An 8,869-nucleotide genomic window follows, 5' to 3' on the forward strand; every position below is an offset into this window, starting at 1 on the left:
ACTAAATCTTGAATATCCTTTGGATTAAAAGCAAGACAGCCTAACAAAATAGAAGTAGCAAAGACTAGAAAAAGCCCAACATATCAACCTCACCACCTGGTCTACGTTCTCAAGGACAATGACACTGTGGTCATTCCTTTTGTAGTTGCTCTAAATCACAGTGCTGTTTGGTAAGCCACTTGGACTCCTCAGGGAGATGGCTGACTGTAATCCCACTTTATTTTTGGTTTAACCCAGGCTACAATGCACACACACACATACTCTGTGAGTGACCCACAAACACTCAAAGCCAAAGGCTGGTTGCCTGGAGAAAAATGTCTGTGGAGGTGCTCTTGCAAAACAGAACGAGATGTCTCCAGGATTTCCAGCCATGGTTCAGAAGATAATTTTTGACTCACCTCCCATTTGTTCTCTGTTGCTTCCAGCTGTCTCTCTCTTCTCCCAACTCCTCTGCACTATCGTTGATAAGAACGAGTGATCTGGAGGGAGCACCCTCAACTGGAGCTCACAGTTTCACTCTTGTTGTTTTCCATCTGAACTTGATAAGTAACTCTTCAAAGGACCGCCCACGAGGTCCTAGAACTTCAGATGGTTTTGAGGTAAAGCAGCATATGGTCCCAAGAATCTGTGCATTCTATAAAACTGTGCACCACGTCTACAAGAGGTTACGAAAAAAGGGAGGAAGGAGCAGAGGCAGAACACTCATTGTCGGTGCCATTCTGTTTACATTGCACCATCACAAGCCCCAAACGCCCCATGGACTTTGCTGGCGGTGGACATTAAAAGTGGATGAAGCCAGTAGGGTGGTGATGGCGGTCACCCTTGGCTCAGCATTGCAAAACTGAGTCCAGGTTGGTGAGAAGTGACTACTGCCAGAGTGGCACCCATTCCGAACTCAGAGTGACACAGAGAGGCAATGCCACATCTTGCGGTGCAATGGAGGACAAAAGCCCGAATGCAGGAATGTGTTTCTGATATCTTAAGTCCTAGCTGAAAGCTCCTCTGCTGTTCAGGCAGCAGCCATGTTGGGAGATGGTTCCTTTCCCACGATGGCTCTAATTCCACTCTCACTTCTCAGCCTCCCTTTGGCCAGGAACATTTATGCATGAGCCAACCCAATGTTCCTGCTGCACTTACAACATGTCTGTATTTGTCACCGCCAAAGTCACACACTGCAGGAATACAGACAACATGACCCGTTTGAAATTGTGTTCTCAGCCGGGTGTCAGTGCTCATGCCTGTAAACCCAGCACTTGATAGGCTGAGGCAGGAGGATTGTAGGCTCAAGGCCAGCCTGAGCTTGTCTAAAAAAAAGGAAAGAGAGGAAGAAGGAAAGAAAAGAAGAAAGTACTTGGGTTCTCTTAAGTTAGCAAAAAGAGTTGGGTCCACAACTTCACTCATTGCCTTAAGCAGCACAATAATAATAATTTAATTTAATTTAATATTTAGTGCATTCCAGGGGCTGGGAACTGTGTAGACAGTGCCATATTTGCTGGCCATAGTGGTGCACCGAGCACTCCTACAAACCTTACGCTTGCTTCCAAGACACCTCTTGCCTGATGCAGGCAAATCTTACCTTCAGTGGCCATTTATCCCTGCCTCAGTGTCCCCACTCGAACCCTCCAAGTCAACCTCTGATGTCTACTGTTCTGATAAATTCTTCTGCACTTTCCAGTTTTCTACGACCCCACCACTACTGCCCACCCCACGCCACAGACCTCCACACACGGCCAGCCGTCCCTGGGCTCTGTGTGTCTGCCCCAGGTTCCTGATCTCTTGTCCCCTGTGGGGACAAATCTCCAGTCTGCTCCATGCTGTATTTTGCTAGCTGGGCTACGGACAGAAGGGTTGTGGGAGGCTAAGATCCAGATAGATACACCCGAGAGTGACAAGATTCTAAAATAGCACAGTATTTATTTAAAAAATAATAAAAATATGCATAGCAGAGGTGAGTGTGTGTAAATCATATTGTGAGCAAGAAAAGTTGCTCATCAGAGTATTTGAAAGGAGATGAAATTCGACTCCCCAGAAAGTCCAAGCCCAAGACTCCTCTGCATGGAGGACGTCCTCATGAAGTCTTCGATCACTGTGGAAATTCAAGGTGACGTCTCTGCTATAAGTGCCACAGGGAGGAGTCTGGATATTTGTCAAATGTCCATGTCTTCCAACCATGGCCATGCATGTCAAAAAATAACCCACTGTCTAGCTCTTAAGCTGCAACTAAAGGGGTGTTCCAATTTACTTGTTCATTTATTCGGGTGGCACTGGGCTTTGAACTCAGGACCTTGTGCTTGCTAGGCAGGCAGTCTACCACTTGAGCCACCCCACCAGCCCTGGAAGGATGCTTCTTGAGATGAGAATATTTTAGTGTTCTGTCAACTATTTGCCAACTCATAAATCTGACTCAGGTTCCAGACATTTGTCTTTGTCACCTGAAGTGTCAACGGTACATCACCACAGTCCTCGCTGTTGATGACAAGTGGAACAAGACAGGCTAGATTTGGGAAACGTGAAATTGCTCCCTTTAATTCTCTCTTAATTTTATTTTTGAGTTGGCCTACATCATTGATAAGATGGTGGAAAGTTGTCATAACTCCATGTGTGTGTACAGTGCACCTTGAACAAGCTCACCCTTGCTTTCCTAGGTTTCCATATGAATTTGAGGATCGATTTTTCTATTTCTGTGAAGAATGACATTGGGGTTTTGGGTGGGGATTGCAGGGAATCTGTACATTGATTTCAGTAGTGTCGCCATTTTGAAGATATTAGTTCTGCCAATCGACGAGCATGGGAGGCCTCTCCATTTCCTGGTGTCATATTGAGTTTTCATGGTAGAGGTCTTTCACTTCCTTGGTTAGGTTTATTCCTCAGTATTTTATTTTTTGAGGCAACTGCGAATGGGATTTTTTTTCCTGATTTCTTTCTCAGGCTATTCATTGTTGGCTTATGGAAAAGTCCGTGATTTCTGCATCTTCAGCAAAGTAGCTGAGAGTGTTGGTCAGAGCTACAAAGTTTTTGGTATAATCGTTGGGGTCTTTTAAGTATAGGATCATGTCATCTGCAAACAGGGATAATTTGACTTCTCTCTTCCCTATTTGAATCCCTTTTTTTTCTCTTGCCTTATTGCTGTGGCTAGGAATTCCAGTACGATATCAAATAATATAGGGGGAGTGGACTCCTTTGTCTTGTTCCTGTGTTTGGCTCTGTTAGGCAGTGGATTATTAATTAGTGAGAAGGTAAACATCTCTGCAAAGAAGCTGAGAGATTATCTGGGAGGTAGACAGGAGGAAGGAACTCCGAGGAGCACAGAACCTTTGACGTTATATCCGTCTTATTACTCTGCTACAAAATTATTTTAGAATTCGCCTACTTCCCTTCCTCCCCGGTATTCCTTTTTTGTTTGCTTCTTGGATGCTCTACTTGATTTTTCTCAGCCTAGACTTTTTTTGGGGGGTGGGACTGGGATTTGAACTCGGGACTTCAGGCTTGCAAAGCAGCCGCTCTACCACCTGAGCCTCACCTCCAACCCAGAATGTCACCATCTGAATGCTTGACTTTACCAGAGATGTGGCGAGGCGGCAAATGAAACCGGAATCGCTGCACAAACGGGGAGACATCTGGAAGGCTTTGGGAATTCCTCTGCTTCCTCAGCTGCGGGTTGGTTTGCCCTTTGCTTCTGATCGGCTGCTAGGTTTTCACAGATGATCCAAACGCTTTGACCAAAGCCATGCGTCCTGGCCTTCCTGGATCATGGCATCACCTGCCTGGGGACAAGTTGTGAAACCTGTGGGCCCAGACCGCTAGGCTGGGGACTCTGTGCTTTTAAGAAGGTCCCAGATGACGTCCAGCTGGGTTCAGGATCCCCTGGACCATGACTCAGACATTGGGGACACAGTCTAAAAGCACAACTTGGTGGCAGGGGCCCTCCAGTGTGCGTAGGTAGAAATGGCACAAGGGATTGGTGGGAGGACCTTCAAGGGTGCTCTACACCTTAGCAGCATCGTTCATGAGCTCAGTTTCCACCGAAGAAATAAATATCTGATTTCCAGCAGGAGTCAACCAATTAATGTCTTCTTGTTAAACAATTAAAGTCATCTATCTGGCTTTCCCATTGAAGGCCAGCCTTAGGCAAAGCAGCCTAAAGTGAGCTCAATCCTCTCTGTCCTCTCCCCCTCTCTCCTCTCTCTCTCTCTCTCTCTTTCTCTCTCTCTCTCTCTCTCTCTCACTTCACAAGGTCTCTGGTGTCCACGGTTCCTCTCTTCTTCCCATTTTAAGGACAAACTCTCAGATTGGCCCTTCCATCCCTTATTTATGCCTCATCTCCCTGATGTTTTCTGGCCGGTTAAGTTATTATCACCCTTGAACCTTTTCATTTGTAAACCATCCAGAGCTGGTCACACCAGGGCTGCTCAAAAATGCATGAGTTTAACCCAAAAACTCTCACGCTGAGACTATCCAGCCATGTGAGCAGACATTCTGCCTGGTTGTCACCATGGGCCACCTTTTCCTTGACCTCACAACTGTCTGCAAGTCCCACTGATTCTTCACCACTGTTAGGCCTCAACTTGACATCACTTCTGCCGTCTTAAACCCTGATTGACCCTAGAGTTGTTTGCGTCTTGTAGAGACGGGTCACCCTAAGGAAACGTCTGCCTTCCTAGCACCTGTGCCACAACACAAGTCCTAGTCCTTGACTGCCCCAGCACTGTCCCGTTCTTGCTATTGGTTGGTGACTGAAATGTCCTGTTTCCATGCCCAAGTCTGTTTTCCAAGACACAAGGCCCAGTTCCTTGACTGCCCCTGGCAATGGACAATGGACAAGTCACAATGGAAAGGTCCCCCACCCTTTACCAGGTCCTTCTCTCCTATAAAACCCCCAGTCTGTAAGCAGCAGTGTCCAGCTCTCTTCCTGGAGACCCCTCTGCAGGTTCCTTCTCCCAAACAAAGCTGTGCTGACATCGAGCTGTCTCCTCGTCTGTCTCTCTGCTTTTCAGTCTAACAACCGCCACATCTGTTCGAACCCACTATCATTGACTGTTCAGCGTCTCACACGAGTCCCTTGCTTTCTTCCTCCATCCAAAACCAAGCGAGACAATAAACAAGCGAGGAAACCCCGCTCTACCCTCTGGCTCTCCCATCCTGGTGAATGGCACCGTCCACCCCGGAATCTTAATGGCAAAACCTTGGGATCCTTCTTGCTTCCTGTCTTAGTCCATTTTGTGCTAGGATCACAGGGTACCACAGCTGGGTAATTTGTAAACAATAAAAATTTATTTCTGAAGACTAAATTAGGTACCAAGGTGCTAGCATCTGTGGGCATCTTTCTTGCGGAGGGGGGGGTGGCGGGAGAAGAAAGGGATGGTGGGAAACAAACCAGTCCTTCAATACTGAACTCACTTCTACTGTAATGGCAATTGATCCATTCATGGGGCCAGAGCTGTCATGACCCCAATCACCTCTTAAAGTCCCCACCTGTCAACACTCAACACCATGGCATTGGGACCAGTTTCCAACACTTGAGCTTTGGGGGACCTGTTCAAGCCATCACAGTCCTCAGTCCTGCCCTGCCTGCATCCAGTCCATCAGCAAACCGTCTGGACCCTGTCTCCAGACCTGAGCATTTCTTTGTCTCTTCCACTCTGGTCTTGAGTTCTAAATTGACTTCCCTGGTTTTTCCTGCATTCCATCTTGCCTGTGGCTTAGAGAACTCCATAAAATAACCAGAACGATCATCCTACAATGTAAATCACCCCTCTCCCACCATTTAAACTGTTCCAATGGCTTTCCACTCACCTACAATGAAACTGACTCTCCCTTTCTTATTAAAACTATAATATCACTTATTACCATTGTTAAACAATGAATTCCCAGAGTTTCGGGATTCTAGCTTCTTCCCTGTTCACTTATTTCTTGTTCCGATACTCATTTTTCTAAAAAACACAAACTTGATTATCTGACAAAAAAAAAAAAATCACTCATGAACCTTAGAATTTTATTAAATTCCCAGCCGTTATCTGGAATTTAAATTGACCAGAAAGCCTATCAATTTGGAGAACAAAAATATTCCAATATTCTGTTTCAACAATTCAGGGAAAGGTTACCTGCAGTGTGTTTTTACCATTTGAGATGTCTTTAACATACCTTCGTTAGGTTTTGTAATGTGTACCTATGAAAATGTTTTTGTACTTAAAGTATTTTCTGAAGGCTTTTAGAATCAGGAATTGGTACTAAAGTTAATGAAATTCTTTCAGTTGGTGTTTCTTATTGAACCTTACCTTGAAATACGTAATCTTAGCAGACACCCAAATATTTCAAATTTAAAAGTTATACATATTTGAAGTGTCCGATGTGATTCTATCTATACACGTTGTGTATTGACTAATACTTCAAATTAATTAAATGCCATCAGTTGTGGTGACACTAATTAATGTGTATCCACCACTACAGTTACTGTCCTTACGACCAGAGGTCTCTGTGTCCTCGTGTGTCCCAGCCTGAGTCCTGATGACCTCCATCAAACTCCCCTTCGGTGACTTCAAGTTTTCGGTTCCACGCATAAGGAGAGATAAAACAAACTGAAGAGAGCACAAATACAGGGAAAATACCTTGTGTTCCACAATTGGAATGTCCTCACCATCCGTGTGACATCCCAGATTCACTGCAATCCAAAGTCCAATGTCATTTTTCACAGGAATAGAAAAGTCAACGCTGAATTCTTTACAAAACCACAAAAGACTATGAGTTTCCAAAGCAATCCTGAATAGGCTTTGCAGATGCTGCCGTCCCCTGTAGCTGACCCCGGCCCACCGAGGTCAACCCTCCATGTTCTTTGACATCACCATCGGTGGCAAGGCCTTGGCCATGTCTCCTTGGGGCTGTTTACAGACCAAGTTCCAGTGCTCTGAGCACTGGAGTGAAAGGATTTGGTTCCAAGTGTCCTTGCCTTCACAGGATTCATGTGCCAGGGTGGTGACCTCCCATGCCATCCTGACACTGGCAACAAAAGTACATCTATGGGGAGAAGTTTGATGATCAAAGCTTGATCCTGGAGCACACAGGTCCCAGCATCTTGTCTGTGGCCAATGTGGAACCCAACACAAGTGGCTCCCAGTTTTTCATCTGCCCTGCCAAGATGGAGTGGCTGGGTGGTGAGCACATGGTCTTTGGGAAGGTGAACATCTGGGAAGCCATGGAGGGCTTTGGGTCCAGGAATGGGACAACCAGAAAGAAAAGCACCATTGCTGACCATGGACATCTCTGTGGAATCGCCAGGCCATTCCCTCTCGGCTTAGGATGGCACCCTCCACCCCACCCTCTCACAGTGTCCTGCCATCTTTGTGCTCTTGCTGCAGGTGCTTGGATTCCATAGTTCCTCATCCCCCTCCAAACCTAGCTGGATTGCAGAGCTAAGTTTATAACAAAACAAGCTCAATCTTGAACATACATGAGTGGGAGAGTACAACCTTACAATTTGGGGAGCCATAATTCTAGAACAAGAGTTGGCTTGGAGGTCAAAATGCGCCCCACTGTTTACTCTTACCTATAAAGTTTTATTGGAACACAGCCATACCCATTTGTCTACATATTTGTGTGACAGTGGCAGAATTGAGTAGTGACAACAGGGACCAGATAGCCTGCTCACAAAGCATGAAGTATCCATGGACTGACGTGTCAGAGGAAACGCGTGCCCACCCAGAGTGACTCCCGAAGATGGCTTGCATCGGAGGAGGACTGAGATGTAGCAGCCTGCTTTTGTGCCCTCCACACCAGGCCTCTCATGTCCAGAAGGTGGGCGATGTCTCCCAGCCCCTTGCTGCTCAGTGCACAGCGGCCACATCTGGAAGTCTGTTTGCAGACAAAGGTCCTTGGGTCCCACCCTAGACCTGATGGAGGTTAAAGTGAGGAAATGGCAGTCTAACACCCATAACTGTTGGGTCACACACAGTGGGATGTGTAGAAACTCCACGTGTCTTATGTGGACTTGTGTGTCTGTTTGCGTCTTGCCATATATAGAAAAGCAGGGGACCACGGTGTGACCTGGCTGTCCTCCAGGTAATGTCCATATTGGGAGATGCTTAGGCAAAAGCACGCAAGGTCTGGGGCCTCTCTCTTTTATTAAAAGAAATAAAAGGTAGCTTGTTCTTAAAAGGTAAGTCTCAGTGATCTCTTCATTTCTGGAAGAAGGTTAGATTTTTATTGTCTGTGTCTTAGTGGTTTAAAAACAGTTTTCATAAGAAGGCAGATTTTTCCACCTGCCCAGCTCACAAAGAAGAAAGATGTGAGGCCAGGGTGCACAGTCAGCCTGGGCACAGGGACCCTGAGCCCTAAAGAAACACAGGTTCTGGCCCCTCGTGCGTCCTGGGTAGGTCAGGCCGGCCCCTTCCTTGTGGCTCTGTCACTGGACTTCAGTTTCCCTAATTAACTATTAATGAGGTGGGGGTAATTTATTGAGCAGGGCGAGGTGAGCTAGCTGTGCCTGGAGTTGAGTTATGTTTCCTGAGGGAGAACAAAACTTATGGAATAAATCATCCCCTCTTTAATTACAGCCTTGGCGAGCCTGCTCGCAGTGACAGAGCAAAGGGGGAAAAGAAGCCAGCGGCTTAGTCAGAAACCCAAACATAGCCCTGATTTGCTGCACACAGAGATTTATGCAGCTCGGGGTGAACGTGCCGGGGATCTGCGTTAGCTACGTGAGCCTCGGGAAGAAATGTCCAGTGGAACGAAAACGCCCAGGACGCTTGCATAGAACAGAGGAACTCCTGAGGGGAACTTCCAGTCTCTCGGGTCCATCTCCCGGCCGGCCTGTCTCCACTGTGGGGTTTTGTCCTGTGTCACTTTGACACTCAAGAGCACGGAATGCCTGCCCTCT

At 46.6% G+C, this 8,869-nt stretch overlaps 1 pseudogene; it reads left to right on the top strand.

Annotated features, from left to right (window-relative positions):
• The first annotated feature begins 6,822 nt into the window (after window positions 1-6,822).
• Window positions 6,823-7,369, top strand: LOC109677957 (peptidyl-prolyl cis-trans isomerase A pseudogene; annotated as a pseudogene).
• The last annotated feature ends 1,500 nt before the right edge of the window (window positions 7,370-8,869 follow it).

Source organism: Castor canadensis, chromosome 13 (assembly GCF_047511655.1).
Source record: "Castor canadensis chromosome 13, mCasCan1.hap1v2, whole genome shotgun sequence".
In the NCBI taxonomy this organism is placed as follows: domain Eukaryota; kingdom Metazoa; phylum Chordata; class Mammalia; order Rodentia; family Castoridae; genus Castor; species Castor canadensis.